Below are 17,538 nucleotides of genomic sequence, written 5' to 3'. Positions count from 1 at the left end.
GTACAACTATACAAACCCATTGTTGGTATTGGGCATTTCTTCTTAAGAAGTGCAGCATCCAATTTCCTAGTGATTTCAATGTGGCAGGAGCTAATGCACGCCATATTGAGGGAAGATGACCATTATATAATGATTTGGATAACTCATCAAGTTCTACACTCATTCCAACCTCTCCTGCCAGTGTCTGTGTACAAATATAACACAATTTGGTTGTCATAAAACATCACTGTCTTTATGAAGAGTTAACCTTCTGAAGGTTGCTCAGAGACACTGACATTCTTTTGATTAACTTGTTAAAACGTTCCAACTCTTGTAGCAATACAATGGTGGTGGGTGATAGCACGTCACCAAGCTGCTTTCTGATCACATCAAGTTTGTAGAACTCTGGTAACTTGGACTGTAACAAGATCAATGTGATAAACGTCACTGATTTGCTATGGTGTCTTCTCACCTGTATATCAGAAGCAATGTTGGCAATAAACTCTTCCCTACTAATACCAGAGCCAGATTCTCCAGTTTGAGGCTGCAGTTCTATCAGTTGTGACCACATGTCTTTAGCTGCTCTAGTAAAGTAGCCAATTTCTGCATTAGAGTGTAACCCAAATACTTCAGGAGTGTTTGCCAGTGGTAGTGCCTCAATAGCTTCCACATAAGTGTCCTTGTTGCCATCTTCAGGGATACAGTAATCCACATCAACATTCTTGAAGAAGTGAAAAGGTTGGAATGTGTCAAATATGAAGTCTCCCATGTATTCATCCATATAAGTCTTCAGTACTCTTCTATCAAAGTCATCAATTGCTCTTCCACCATACATAACCTGTACATTAATGTTGTTAACAAATTGTCTGTACTACATTATGTGTATACCTCTCCTATGAGATATTTCAGGGACTCCCAAGGAATTTTGGTGTCTCCATTTTCATGAGCTTTAGTGAGGTAAGTATTTAGTATATCCATACACACCCGGAAATCTGATTCATTGAAGTCATATGATACATTCCATCCAATCTGTGTAAATCAGAATATGTAGCAACAACACATGTAGCTATACAAAACTCAGTGACAATAAACACTTACACGTGTATAAAATTATTATGTGTTCTACATGTGAATGTTACCTTTCCATACTTTCTCCTCTCTTGAACAACAGCATGGAAGAATGCTAGAGTAAACACAAGAGGTCTGAAAGCTGTATGTGGACAATCTCGAAGTGTTGATGCAGGAATCTTGTGATAGGTACTACGTAAGTTCAACTTTAGTCCATTGGGAGGTTCTGTCACAACCTGACATGATCATTCACACATACAGTAACACAATACTCAGTCAAACATGATGATACCTTAAGTGATCGTTGTAAAATACCAATTGGAAAATCTGGCGTAGGAGCAGTGGTTAGCCAGAGTCTAAAATCAGGGTGAGGTTTGGGCAGTAGCTCTAGAGCTTTTTCTAAGTCCTTCAGCCAACGAACTAACAAATGACAATTCTGCAACATCAGCCAGTGACCCCTTGAAGCAGCAGTTTCCAGTAGTTGCAAGGCTACCTATAAGTGGCAAAAAATGAAGTTTCTTTCTATTTGTGTCTATGTTGTTAATAACATGGAAAATTAAAAGATAATGGCTAACACAACTCTTTAAGCTAGGACAAGTTAATGGGAAAGTGATCTTGGATTCTTGGCTATGTGTGAAAAAGTATTCATTTACCTTCTCTTGACCCTGTCCCATGGCTAGGAATTTCAGTCTGTTCCCTCCAAATCCCATTCTCTCAGCCAGTTTCCCTAGGTCTCCAGCAGGGTCAGCTCCAGGGCTCAATATGAACACAATGGGAGACAGAGGACTGGACTGTTCAAACACAGACTCAAAACTGATCACAGGTGGTGTGACATATTTCTCTCCCATCCTCTGGGTCACAAAGTTGGTGATGGTTCGGTAGACACGATCAACTCTAAAACATCTCAACAACATCAGTTGCTGCAAGTCAGTGAGATTCCTTGAGTATTTCTCAGGAAATGTAGCAGATTCTGGAGTGTCCAGATCATACCACTAGAAACAAGAACCAATGCAATAAATTATAGTATTCTGCAGATGAAGTGCAATAATTATCACAGCAGCAAATCAAATTTCACACTACAATAAGTGCTCACTTCTTTCCATGCCTTTTCACTCTTTTCCACATCACCAGGTAAGCTACCAAACACATCAGGGCTAATTTCACTCAGCCTTATAATGTCTTCCCAGCCCTGGTCTGGAATCCAGTTATATGGCTTGAGCCGAGAGCTCTTCTCCAATGAGATATTTCCCTTTATAAAGAAATCTAATTCTTCATGTTGTATACTCTCCTCTACTTCTTGAATTTTAATTGTCATTTGAAATGAGAATAATAACTTGTGCACCTCAAACAAACCTGTAAGATAAACAATAGGTATGATAAAAAATTAGAGTGACTTTGAACAACATGTTGTGCAAAGAATTCATTGCTACAATTATGTTATAGGTTAAAGCACCACTGCACGTGTGTACGGAAAATATAGCACAAGGTTGTGTGTCAAGAGCTTCACCTCATGTGCTGTATTAGCCTCTCAACACACCCCCTCGTGCTGTATTTTTCATACACACAAACATAGGTGGTGCTTTAAGTGTTTTGTCATACTTCCTGGTCATCTTGCTTGAAGCGATTTTCTGAATTGCTTTAATTTTTGGTGATCAGACTATCAGTAAGTTATTATATAATCTATTGTAGTCGTGGAATGAACTGGTAACATTAGTTTGGCTAGTTTTAGCGTTTGACAGTGTCACACACGTGATCCATCGTGCTGTCTGTGTGGGGTTGTTGCTTTGACTTTCCGTGATCAGTGTTCATGTAATCTATTTCTAGTCATAGAACCAACTTGTAGGATTAGTTTTAGCTATTTAAAATGTCATGTACATGCTGTTTGTTTTCGTAACATTCCTTGCATAACTGTATGACTCATACAGTACAGTTATGCAGCTAATTGGTACAGTATGGAAAATACAGTAAGTGGTGGCACTTTGATCCTCCCACGCAAAGTACAACTAACTTCATGCAAATACTTTAACACTCACCAGTACAAGCATAATTGTATACATTATGTGTAAGTGTGTCCATGATATTCTTCAGTCTCTTGGGTAGGTGAGAGTCTGGGAGGCTCTTCTTAAGGGAATAGTTGAACACTTCAAGGTAAGAACTGAGGGAGTATTGGTACATTGTGTTGATGGCTGCCATGTCAGCTAGTAAGAAGAAGAGTACAGCACCTCTCCTTGCTGCTGGTCTGTAACCATCTCTGAGTTTGTCGATGTCTGCTGATGTCACTTGAGCTTCTTTCAGTTTAGCAAACACCTACATATATAGCAATGTACATAGAATAGACATATAGGTTTTATGTATATACATAATGTTTTCTGTACCTCTGAAGCTTTAACTTTAGTTTCTTCCAAGGTTTGTACCAGTTCCTCATTGTCCAACATGTTTCCAGTAGAGGTAGCTAACTCTCTTAACAAAGTATCCTCTAAATCTTTCAACAGTCGCTTGTTATCACTAATATGAAATAAACAAATGATTATTATGCAATTATAAACTTAAACAGCTCCTTGACATTATAACATTACAAAAACATAAAAGTCTACCTTGTTTCTTGGATCAATCTTTCACGTTGCTCTTCTAACTCTTTCTTCTCAAACCCAACAATCACACTGAGTAGCTGATCTTCCAACCCCTTCAGTGTTACTGTATAGTTGATGATCATTGTTCTTCCAAATATGGCTGGTGTGTATTTGGGGTTGGCTAGTTTAGTATTCAAGTAGAGTTTAAAGTTTGGATCATAATCCACCTCCTTGTCTCCTAGTGTGATGGTCTGACGATTACCAGAACCTAAGTTTGCATGTATAAATATACTAGGAGAACCTTATCGAATTCACAACCTTTAATGTTTTTGTCCAGTACAGAATCAATGACTGGATCAATGTACTCATCAACATCTTTAAACAGACATGGAAAACCAAACTTGATGGCAAGTTCTAGTTGCTTGATGAAGTCAGGATCATTAAAAGTACAAATCTAAATAATGAACAGAAGTACATATGAAGTATGGAATGATCATACAGTAACTAACTACCTTTAAATTATTCTTTTCTTCTTTCTTTCTGATCCAATTTAAAGCCTGCTGCTGAGGATCAATACAGAGAGGGTATCTGCTAGCATTTGTGGTGAGTATTCCATTTTGTATTGATAATTCATCAGGTGGTAATGACTCAGATGTCCACTTACTGATCTCAACATCATTTGTTAACAATGTTTCTAACTTGAATGGTTGACTGAGTGGAATCTCACGTTGTACAACATCAGCTTGCCAGTCCTCCACTTGCATTTGATAACGGAAGTCCCATGAGAAGGCACCGAGGTAGCTCAGAAATGAGGACGATAACAAACAGTCTCCTAATAGTCGTACACGTTTTTGTTTCAGCTCTTCTAATTCTTCTTTCCATCTGTGAAATTGTAAAGACACGCAAAGATGCAGAGTACATACAATACAACAGATATCTAAATACTTAACCTTTCCTTCTTATGATCGTAACGCATACATAGTACATAAATACAGCAGTATAATCGAGAAAAGGGCTTATCAGGAATTTACTGCCCCTTCCTGAACAGTAACTGGGATATAGCAGAATGGCTACTTTATGGAAACCCTTGCATGTTTCTATCCAATCAAATAAAATACATAAGTACTCCTCCTTGCAGGTATGTATATATTACCACACAATATGTACACTTCAAGTCAACGTGCTGTTTATGGGCTCATGAAAGCATGGATAGACCCATGATGAATTTAGCAGGCATACAGGTCTCAGACTGACAATAATGTGTTTAGCTAGATATTGAAGGAGCACTAACGTGCCCTTTATGCTTTAAGTGTAAGTATTATTAGTGAACACCTTATAATTAGGTATGACAATAATGTTTTTAGCTCCAAATTCTTCTGCCTATATACTACAAGTTAATATCTATGTTTTTCTTTGCTTAGGTTATAGCATTTGTGGCTACATAATAATAATTTGCTGATGGTTGCATTACCAACTCAGAAGTATAAACCACTTCAAAGCTGACACTCCAATGAAGCAATGATACAATCAAAACTTTGGTTCCACAGCAAATCGATTGCATCATCATGAGTCCTCACTGCAGTTGCTAGCTTTCAATCTCTATTATAGCTAAGGTAAGGGTGGGCATTTCTGTACAACGTTTGCACATGCATTAGAAATTAGCTCATTTCTCCTTGAGAGAATAACGGATTTTAACATGCTTGGTGCAAATTGTAGCCAATGAACTAGGCTATTGGCGATATAAATTGTGAGTGGTAAAATGTTAGGTACTAGGAGAAAGAGCGGTCTAGGTTTGCAATTTGGCAAACCTAGACCGCTCTGGTTTGCAGTGTTACAAATCAAGGACATTTGCAATCAATCCAGTCACTAAGGAGAATATGGATGATTCCCATTTACAAATGCAGGGAAGCCATCGGGCTACCACAAATCGATACCTTGGGCTGTCAGCAAAAAGGAATGGAACACAAAGGAGGACAAAGGGCAGTGATCTCGAACAGTAAAAAAATCAACCCCGCAGTCTTAGCCGTTATCGAGTTACGCTGTCTGAAGGCATCAGGCAGGTAGGCTGGCAGTTAGTCAGTCAGTAGACATTTCCATTAAATAAATTTTAAAAACAAAATCTATTGGAAGTATTTAGGGTCGTACTGAAGGCACTTTTGGGCTTGGTTATAACTAACCAATACCACCAAGGGGTCAGGAAGGTTTTATTGTGAAGTTGGTTTTTGGGTGATTTTTTGGCCAGAAAAACCCAAATCTCCATGATTACATATATATAGCTATTTTAAAAATCCATGATTACATCAAGACACACGGTAGTGTGTCGTGCGGCCCAAGAAGCCGGAGCGCCACACCGTGAGTATATTGACAGGAAGAACGAAAACGTCATTTTCACACCTTTGTATCTCGGTGATCACTTATCTGATTGGAACCAAATTTGCTACACATTTGCCCGCCAGCCAAGGGAGTCTACATTCCAAATTTGAAGGAAATCGCTCCAGCCATTTCCGAGATACGAGCTGCCAAAGTTTCGTTTTTTTTTCTTCGTTTTTTTTTTTCTTCTTCGTCTTTTCGCACACTTGCAAAAATTGCTATAACAAGCAAACGCGTACTCCGATCGCCTTGAAATTTGGCACACAGAAAGGGAGTCCAAAGGCGAATCCTAGCATCAAATTTGGTACAAATCTGATGAATGGTTCAGGAGTTATGACCGATTATTCGCGTAAAACAAGATCGATTTGTTGTCACGCCTACAGGGTAAACCGCTTCATGGAATGAGTTGAAAATTGCTATGTAGATGGAGTAACCATCGTAGGAGTGCCTTTTGGTGGTTTGAAAGGAATCGAGATAAAGACCACGGAGATATGACACAAAACCCAACCTGTGTCACAATTACGCGATTGATTTTTATGAATAAAAAAGTATTAGTTTTCACGCCTACTAGGCAAACCGCTTAGAGCAATGAGCTGAAAATCGGTGTATAGCTGGAATAATCTTCGTAGAAAGTCCTTGCAGTAGTACAGAAGAATCGGATTACAAACCACTGAGTTATGATTCGAAAGCCAACTCCGTGTAGCAAATGCGAGATCGAGATACTCTAATAGAACAGTCACCCTAATAGAGCATTCGGCTAATTTATTTACTCCATTATAGAATTTTATTACATCACAAGTTATTCTGTAGGGAGTTCAGCTGCAAACAGTTAATCTTATAGACAGTTCAGCAAGAAGACAGTCACCATGTGGAGAGTTAAGCAAATATACCACTATAGAGATTCAGAACATTACAAGTCACACTGAAGAAAGTTCAGCTATAAACAAGTCATGCACTGTGTAGAGAATTCAGCTACAATTAAGTCACTCTCTAGAGAATTCAGTTACACAGAATTCTGCTACACACAAGTCACTGTGGAGAGAGTTCAGCTACAAACAAATTACCCTTTAGAGTGATCAGCTACAAACAAAACACTTTGCAGGGTGTTCAACTGCAACAAATCAATTACCTTTAGAGCGATCAGCAATGAACAAATCAACACAAATCTACCTGTAGAGAGATCAGCTAGAAACAAATCACCCTGAAGAGAGTTCAGCTACAAAAAATCACCCTGTAGAGACATCAGCTAGAAACTAGACACAATGTAAGGAGTTCAGCTACAAGCAATCACCCTGTAGAGAGTTCAGCTAAAACAAATCAACCTGCAGAGAGATCAGCTACAAACAAATCACCTTATAGAGAGTTCAGCTACAAACAGATTACCTGTAGAGAGATCGGCTACAAACAAATCAACCTGCAGAGAGATCATCTATATACACACAAATCAACTTGTAGACAGATCAGCTACAAACAAATCACCCTGTAGAAAGATCAGCTAGAAACTACACACAATGTAAGGAGTTCAGCTACAAACAAATCACCCTGTAGAGAGATCAGCTACAAACTAGACACAAAGTAAGGAGTTCAGCTACAAGCAAATTACCCTGTAGAGAGTTCATCTACAAACAAATCAACCTGTAGAGCAATCAGCTAGAAACAAATCACCCTGAAGAGAGGTCAGCTACAAAAAATCACCCTGTAGAGAGATCAGCTAGAAACAAATCACCCTGAAGAGAGGTCAGCTACAAAAAAAATCACCCTGTAGAGAGATCAGCTACAAACAAATTGCCATGTAGAGAGATCGGCTACAAACAAATCAACCTGCAGAGAGATCAGCTTCACACAAATCAACTTGTAGAGAGTTCAGCTACAAACAAATTACCCTGTAGAGAGATCGGCTACAAACAAATCAGCCTGTAGAGAGTTCAGCTAAAACAAATCAACCTGCAGAGAGATCAACTACAAACAAATCACCTTATAGAGAGTTCAGCTACAAACAAATTACCCTATAGAGAGATCGACTACAAACAAATCAACCTACAGAGAGATCAGCTACACACAAATCAACTTGTAGAGAGATCAATTACAAACAAATCACCCTGTAGAGAGATCAGCTAGAAACTCGACACAATGTAAGGAGTTCAGCTACAAATAAATCACCTTATAGAGAGTTCAGCTACAAACAAATCAACCTGCAGTGAGATCACCTACAAAAAAGTACCTTGTACAGAATTCAGCTACAAACAAATTACCCTGTAGAGAGATCGGCTACAAACAAATCAACCAGTAGAAAGATCAGCTACACACAAATCAACTTGTAGAGAGATCAGCTACAAACAAATCACCCTGTAGAGAGATCAGCTAGAAGCTAGTCACAATGTAAGGAGTTCAGCTACAAGTAAATCACCCTGTAGAGAGTTCAGCTAAAACAAATCAACCTGCAGAGAGATCAGCTACAAATAAATCACTTTATAGACAGTTCAGCTACAAACAAATTACCTTGTAGAGAGGTCGGCTGCAAATTAATCAACCTGCAGAGAGATCAGCTACACACAAATCAACTTGTAGAGAGATCAGCTACAAACAAATCACCCTGTAGAGAGATCAGCTAGAAACTAGATACAATGCAAGGAGTTCAGCTACAAGCAAAATCACCCTTTAGTGAGTTCAGCTACAAACAAATCAACCTGCAGTGAGATCACCCACAAAAACGCACTTGTACAGAGTTCAGTTACAAACAAATCACCCTGTAGAGAGATCAGGTAGAAGAATTCACCTTGTAGAGAGTTCATTTACAAAGAAACCATCATATAGAGAGTTCAGCTACAAAGAAATTACCCCGTAGAGAGTTCAGCTAGAAGAAGTCACCTTGTAAAGAGTTTAGCTACAAAGAAACCATCATGTACAGAGTTCAGCTACAAAGAAACCACCTGTACAGAATTCAACTACAAACAAATCACCCTGTATAGAGATCAGCTAGAAGAAATTACCTTGTAGATAGTTCAGCTACAACAATTCATCCTGTAGAAAAATCATGCTAGAAGAAGTCACCTTGTAGAGTGTTCAGTTACAAAGAAACCATCATGTAGAGAGTTCAGCTGCAAACAAATCACTCTGTAGAGAGTTCAGCTACAAAGAAACTGCCATGTAGAGAGTTCAGCCTCATACAAACCACCTAGTAGAGAATTCAACTACAACAAATCACCCTGTAGAGAAGAAGTTACCTTGTAGAGAGTTCAGCTACAAAGAAACCACCATGTAGAGAGTTTAGCTGCAAACAATTCAAATGTAGAGAGTTCAGCTGGAAACAAATCACCCCGTAGAGAGATCAACTGGACGAAGTCACCTTGTAGAGAGTTCAGCTACAAAGAAACCATCATGTAGAGAGTTCAGCTGCAAACAAATCACCCTGCAGAGAGTTCAGCTACAAACAAATCACCCTGTATAGAGATCAGCTAGAAGAAATTACCTTGTAGATAGTTCAGCTACAACAATTCATCCTGTAGAAAAATCATGCTAGAAGAAGTCACCTTGTAGAGTGTTCAGTTACAAAGAAACCATCATGTAGAGAGTTCAGCTGCAAACAAATCACTCTGTAGAGAGTTCAGCTACAAAGAAACCGCCATGTAGAGAGTTCAGCCTCATACAAACCACCTAGTAGAGAATTCAACTACAACAAATCACCCTGTAGAGAAGAAGTTACCTTGTAGAGAGTTCAGCTACAAAGAAACCACCATGTAGAGAGTTTAGCTGCAAACAAATCACCTGTAGAGAGTTCAGCTAGAAACAAATCACCCCGTAGAGAGATCAACTGGACGAAGTCACCTTGTAGAGAGTTCAGCTACAAAGAAACCATCATGTAGAGAGTTCAGCTGCAAACAAATCACCCTGCAGAGAGTTCAGCTACAAAAAATCACCCTGTAGAGAGTTCAGCTAGACGAAGTCAGCTTATAGAGAGTTCAGCTACAAAGAAACCATCATGTAGAGAGTTCGGCTATAAAGACACCACCATGTAGAGAGTTTAGCTGCAAACAAATCACCTGTTACAGAGAGTTCAGCTACAAAGAAACCATCCTGTATATAGTTCAGCTACATTTCAAGTCACCCAGTAGAGAGATCAGCTGCAAAAAAAATCCTGTGGGGAATAATGAGCATGTAATAAATATATGTATATAATTTGTATAATCTATATATATAAAGCTGAAAAGCTGTCTGTCTGTCTGTCTGTCTGACGGTCACGCTGCTTACTCACCAAACTTGGCGCGAATCGACATAGTCTGTGCTGATAATGAAGCGCTCATCATCCGCCTACTCTAAGATTGTTATCACGAGTTCACGCGTGCTTCCGTTCGGTCTCTACAGCGCGTAGAAGGCCAAGGTGTAGAGAAAACTTGAGCAACATTCCTTTGAAAACCACAGCACATACTGTTCAAGTGGTAGAACGCCTGACTAGCGTGTAAGAGGTCGTGGGTTCGAATCCACATGTTGACAGATTTTTTTGTTTCTACTCAGTACCTTTTTGTGAACACCTTTTTAAAATACGACTTTTAGCTCATCATATCTTGGCATGCAAAGCACGTATCGACGCGGGACTTTAGCGAAATTAAACGCCAATCATCTGGCAACTCGAGTGTTGTTGTAGCAAATCAATACGTGCTTTTGTTTGCTCTTTATAGGGCGATGAAGGCACTGGTGTAGGGAAGGATCACTGAAAAGTTGAGCTACATTCATGTCAAAACCACTGATAAACAACTGTGGCGATTTGTGCACCTCCCTTAACCCCAAGTTATTATAACCAGCCAGGGTTCACATAACTTTTTTTTCACTTTAGGGACCTTTTTGATGCACCTTTTTGTTCTATCTGTTCCATGCAAGTCTTCATCTACAAACTCTTATACTCAGTTTTTCAACACTGGCACTTAACTGCCTCACATCATAGGGAGTCTTATAGCATTTTTGGGATAGGGCAGGCAAATTGCCAACATATTTGTCCATCTGTGTGTTGGTCCAGTGTGTTGTATTAGAGTAGGTAAAAGCTTCTTTCACCAGTATCCAGAATATCTACATCTTTGTTTTAAGCACATAGGTGTACACTGACATGCAAAACTGTTTGTTCAGATTTACCTCAATACTGCTGTAGTAATAGGCAGCTTGCATGATTGGACAAATACTACTGTGCATATGAAAAATGATAATACTGGAACCATGCAGATCTATAGTTTACACCGAGGAACTGCATCAGACCTGGCACAACTGTTTCATTATAATCCTGCTTACATGCTTTCACTCTAATGATTCATACATTACCTTAATGGTCAATTACACTGCAGGTGTTTCAAAACTGGGTTTTTGTATGGCAAGAGGTATATGACAACATCAGAACTGAAAGCGCATAGCATAAGACAAGTTCTGAACCTTTGCTTGCCATGCAGTAACTATAACTGCAAATTGTGTTGGCTTTAAATTATGCCTAAGTTCATTTCTCTTTGTGACAGTTGGTAAGGTAAACATCATAATGTAGAAACTGAAACTGTACCATGTGTACACAACCTGTATGTAATGTAGGGTATACTGTATACAATTGCCTTAGTTCGCATGCAGTTTAACTAATTAGCCTTGCATGCTCATTATTTCACTATAAATTATTATGTACTACATAAGGATCATGTACTTTAAAGCACTATCGACATGCATGCTACACAGCAAATATAGGACACTAATATTTATGCTTGGTTCCCAATATATTAATTATTGTTGCACTGAATAGTTGTCATGTAAAGCAGCAAAGGTTTCGTTTGTTCTATACAGCACGTTGAAGTCACTGGTAGGAAAGATGCATTGAATAATTAAACTACATTCCTGTCAAAACCACAAACAATAAACTTTAGTGTTTTACATCATTAATGACATAAGGAAATCTCATGCTCTTTAAAAAAAAATGTGACATCACCATGTGCTCTACATAGCTATATGAGCAGTGCTGGTGTTTAATGCTTGGTCCCTCTTCCTGGCATTAAAATGTTTAATGTGGAGATGGTCCTGCATGTAGGGCAGGTACCAATGCTAGTTACTAATAAAATCAAAAATAACTGAAGTACTAAAATTCTTCTTTAAGTTCTTTTCTTCTTCCTGTGGTAAAGAAAAAAACACATGGGTTAAAAAAGCCCCAAAGCCAGCCATAGGCCGGCTTTGCAGTATACAAATACAAAAAGAAGTGATATCTAATCAAAAACAGCCAAGCTGTAAAAAAAGGTGCGGCCCCCATAAAGGCCATGGTGAAAAAAGATGTGAAATCCAAGGTGGCGGCCAAGAAATGGCTGTGATGGTAGGTTAATGGTTACATTTTAATAACGGCAATTAAGGTGAATTTTGTGCCGCTTGGTCTTGGCACCAAATTCACCTGAATTGTTGTTATTAAAATGTAACCATTAACCTACCATCACAGCCATTTCTTGGCCGCCACCTTGGATTTCACATCTTTTTTCACCATGGCCTTTATGGGGGCCGCACCTTTTTTTACAGCTTGGCTGTTTTTGATTAGATATATATAGCTATTTAAAAAATCTAAAATTTTCAAAGGAAGTAGGGATTGGTATAATATACATGCTACAAAAAGTAAGGAAACAAGCTCAAAAATGTTATAGCTAGCCAAAAGTAGGCATTAAAGTGAGTCTCATTTTAGCAAGCAGCCGTCTAATCTTGTTTCCTTACTTTTTACTGCTGGATCATTTCTCATTTTAGCTGTAATATTTTTGAGCTTGTTACCTTACTTTTTGTAGCATGTATATTATACCAATCCCTACTTCCTTTTAAAATTTTAGATTTTTTAAATAGCTAATTTGTTTACTTATTTGTCTAGGTAGCTAGCTAGCTACATACTCTTTTTGTTTTCCACATAGTATAAATATCAGTTGAAGCAGCAATCTTTTACCCTTGTATGCAATAAGCGCCTCTAAAATAATTATTGCATTGTCTTTTAAAGCTATTACAGCAACTGTTAAAGGCTTCAGCTGCATTTCTAATGGCCTAAATATTGATGAGTTTACAGTAAAGCATCGCTGGATAGTCCACCATTAAGAGTGGAACCCTCGCTTTTAGAAGTCTGGATCCTGAGGTGGATCCGCCCCTCCAGGACATATTAGCTAGCTACCTCACAAAAAAGCTAAACTGGTATTTAAGACTATATATAAATACTAGAGACAACTCCTTGGGTACTACTTACACACACGTACTCACACTTCATTAAAATCACGTGTTTGAGCACGCCACAACTATTAAGCGCCGCAATTATTAATTATCCTTCAAGAAGAAAAAAGAAGCAAATGAATGATGAAAGCAAACAGCATGATGCAGTCAACAGAACATAATCGGAACAACAGATTTGTGAATCCGCCGTCATTACCTTAGCTGTCTGAAATTTATGGAGCCGTACACCTAGCGCAACCAGATCTTACAGCAGGCAGGCAGGCAGGCAGGCAGGCAGGCAGGCAGGCAGGCAGGCAGGCAGGCAGGCAGGCAGGCAGGCAGGCAGGCAGGCAGGCAGGCAGGCAGGCAGGCAGGCAGGCAGGCAGGCAGGCAGGCAGGCAGGCAGGCAGGCAGGCAGGCAGGCAGGCAGGCAGGCAGGCAGGCAGGCAGATGAAATCCAGGTGAATTTCAAAATTTTTAAAACTCACTGTACATTGAAACATTCGATTTTTCGCTTCGTTTAACCAAGGTACAGCATCATTACAGCAGTACTAATGTATTCTAGGTGGTTTTTTTTCGGTAAAACTTATTGCAGGGCCGTTTTTAAAGGTGCAAAAATTCATGAAACCATATGATTTTTACCAACCCCTACTATATCGTACTGTATGATATGTAACGACGACGCGTAGTTCCAATGGCTACAAGGACACTTCTCCTTAGCTACGCTTCTCTTTAATTCTCGTAGCTAACTGTCTGCCGCCTGCATCCCACGCATGCTTATACAATGCATACATACATAATATATATACTATGGTTACTGAGTCAGTTCATTACATTTCCCCCCCCCCTGGTTAAGCCTGCTGCCCCTAGCTGACGTTTCCTTAACCTTCCAGTCCAAGATCCCTCCTGTACTGGCGGTGGGGATGAGTGGGCTTGACTTCTTGGCTTAGTCTCAGTAGGTGGTCTTTTTGACTTATCTGGTGGCCAAACTGATTGTCCAAAATTTCATCAGGGCACCTTCTGAGACGATCTATGGCTACCAACAGTAGATCTGATTCTGGCCTATCCACTCTTCAGATATGAGCATTTTTGTCTGCCAGTTTAACAACTCTGTAGGGTCCATGGTAAGCTCGAGCTAGTTTCCGGCCCTCCCCAGTCTTTTCAGCAGGCTTCAATAGAAACACTTGATCTCCTACTGAAAAGTTAGGTGTTCTGGCATCTTGATCATATGCCAGTTTCTGCTGCTTCCATGCTCTCTTGATATGTGTCCTGGCAAGGTCCCATGCTCAGGGCTCAACCCAGAATATAAACCTAGAGGGGGTGAAGTAAGTTGCTTCGGATTCTAGGGGGGTCTGGGGGCATGCTCCCCCAGGAAAATTTTGAAAATTTAGGTGTAAATATACTCAATTTTGGTGAAATTTTACTGTGACGCAATTGAATATTGACCATTGGATTATACAACTTTGGGATCAATTAAACCTTTCCATTTCTCAAGGCTTTAGGTATAAACCTAGGGGGGGGCAATGGCTAACCCAGAGGGGGCCTGTGCCCCCCCCCCCCCCCCCCCCCTAGATTAACCCCTGCATGCTTCTGTTAATTTCTCAGTTAAATAGATGCCATACTCACGCAAATCAACTTGTGACCTTGCCTTAGCAGGGGTTAGTGCAGCTTCAGTGGGCAACCTGGGATCATGACCATAGAGCAAGTAGAATCCCAGTCACGGCCACCCTTTTGAGTAGCTTTGCTAACATAGTGATTAATGTGCGATTGAATCGCTCCACTAACCCATTTGTTTGAGGGTGGTACGCTGTAGTGTTTGTTTGGTGAATTCCTAGCAGTTGTGTAACTTCTTTCATTAGCCCTGATAAAGTTCCTTTTCCCTGTCTGACAAGATTTTTTTCAGCTGGAACACCATGACGACTCCCAGGTTCTCCCCGGACAAGCCCCCGAATGTAACGACGACGCGTAGTTCCAACAGCTACAAGGACACTTCTCCTTAGCTACGTTTCTCTTTAATTCTCGTAACTAACTGTCTGCCGCCTGCGTCCCGCGAATGCGCAAGAAGACTATACAATGCATACATACATAATATATATACTATGGTTACTGAGTCTGACTCAGTTCATTACAGTACTACCATACTGTATAATAATTTCACAAACATGCTTGTATGAGTATTTAGCTACACACAAGTGCACCCACAGGATTTACTGGGCTGATTATCCCCTATTTGCAAATAAACTTCACCCGCCTTTACTTCATACTACACAAATGTACACACCTGACTTTCTCAGAACCCAAACCAGATATCAACTTGTCAGCAGCTATCAGTCGTTTCTCCATAAGTTCAGCTTCAGCCTGTAATGCTTGCTTTTCTGATATGGCTTCTTCGTATTGTTTACTAAGAGCATTCAACTCTTCCTCAATGCTACTCAATTCTTTGTTGATCTTATCCAGCTCACGCTTGCTCATTTGATAATTTTTCTCCAACCTAGCCACCTATGGTATTACCAACAGAAAGATGCACAAGAGGTAAGCACATATACTTGTGTGTTCTACTGTAGTGTATACAATGTTATGAATACCCTATACACACCTTTTCTCTCTTAGGTTTAATTTCTCTGGCAACAGTACAGTAGCCCATGACTGCCTTGACAAACTTATACAAGCCAGCACCAGCTCTACTGATTTCTTTCATACGATCATATTCAATGTCCATCTTCTTTAAGAAAGCCTCAACTTGTTTTACCTGCATAAATGTGTTACATATTTACACTGTACATACTGTATGTAAATGTGCAGCTTACTTGTCCTGAATAGATTCCATCCACATCCAGGGTTGTTAAGGAGTTCAGGAAGTTTGTTTCAGACATCATCCCCTTAGCGGTTTTCCAGCTGACTTCTTTGAAGCCTCTCAACACGACTATGCACTCACACACTGTCTGAACTGGTGGGGGAGGCTTAGCAAATGATCTGCATTACACAGTACACATCATGATAAGTACTTGGAGCTATATACTACATTGACACTTCAGAACAAAGGAAACCACAGAGTTATATCCCTGACCACAGGGCAATGTAATGATATTGTCCTGTGGTTTATCATGATACTGTAGAGTCTGGTTGTTCTTCCCAAAATTTGTTAAGTATATGTGCCTAATAAAGAAATTTTGTCGTGAGAGTTATTGAATCAATCTCTTGGAGTGGTGTGATTTGTATATACCAATATTTGGAGTCCAAAATCCTTCATGTGGAGCATGAGTACCATACCGTACTGTTGAACACTGTTTTGCTTGGTAAACATAGTGAAATCCACATTATTGGCACATACCACATAATCTTGAGCCTTGCACAGTTGATAAACCTCTAACATTTTTTCTAGCACAGCTGCACCTTGTGTTGGAGCTTTTGTGTGTATGCACTTCTAAACCATGACTTGGTATAAGAAATTGTAATATATATGTGTGTGACCGGATTTGTGAAACCCCGACACAATCCTGCAAGCTTTATACAGCAAGTATAGGGAAAATAAATTACATGCTCTTAGTTGTAACTTACGAACAGATTGACGTATGGAGCTTAAATTTTCACTATCGTGTTTGCCATGAATAGGGAAATCTATTACTGGGTAAGCTTGCATTTTTATCACTTTCTTCACTGCATACAAAGGCAAAATTTGTGAAGAAAATTTGATTGCGTACGATCGCTTTGACGTGACGTAAACAAATGCTCATAACTTGTGTACTCTTGGGTCTACTGCAACGAAACAAAGATTTTCCAACTGCTCTTGAGTAGGCGAATAAGATAATACCAGGTTTTTATTGTTAGTCCTTTCCTTCACTAAGAAAGAGGCATTCAAAAAGTTTACGGAATATTTTCAATAATATGCAAACATTTTCACCCATTGTATTCAATGCTTTATACTGTAATTGATTTTTCTGTTGTTGCAACTTTGTAGGGCTGTAACTCTGAAAGTTATTGGCATACGAGGCTGAAACTTTGCCAGAGGGTACACTTGGCTAAGTAGATTAATAAACAGGAATTTGAAAAATGTGTGATTGTGTCGGGTTTTTGCAGATCCGGTCACATATGTGTGCTAACTCTGCGGTACAACCCTGATCACAAATGCCATTGATGCTGAGATAGTATATTGAACTGTTTAAAGTTTTAGATTGTGGGTTTGAGTTTAGCTAGAATAGGCTAATTAGACTAAGTGTTTTCTTGAAGGAAAAAGCATTGTATTGTATAGTTCAGCAACTAGACATCACTAAATAACTGTTTTGACAATGACTGGATTGTTTTTCCACACAACGCATTCCAATAGCATGACAAGACATTCAAGGTCAATAAATCTATACTCTCTACA

General features: G+C 39.4%; 1 pseudogene; it reads right to left on the bottom strand.

The window, feature by feature from the left end:
• Positions 1 to 17,538, bottom strand: part of LOC136245132 (dynein axonemal heavy chain 10-like) — a 55,392-nt pseudogene that overhangs the window by 2,330 nt on the left and 35,524 nt on the right.

Source organism: Dysidea avara, chromosome 15 (assembly GCF_963678975.1).
Source record: "Dysidea avara chromosome 15, odDysAvar1.4, whole genome shotgun sequence".
Taxonomy (NCBI): Eukaryota; Metazoa; Porifera; class Demospongiae; order Dictyoceratida; family Dysideidae; genus Dysidea; species Dysidea avara.
Note: the sequence above shows the minus strand (reverse complement) of the source record. Positions and strands in the feature narration are given on the sequence as shown.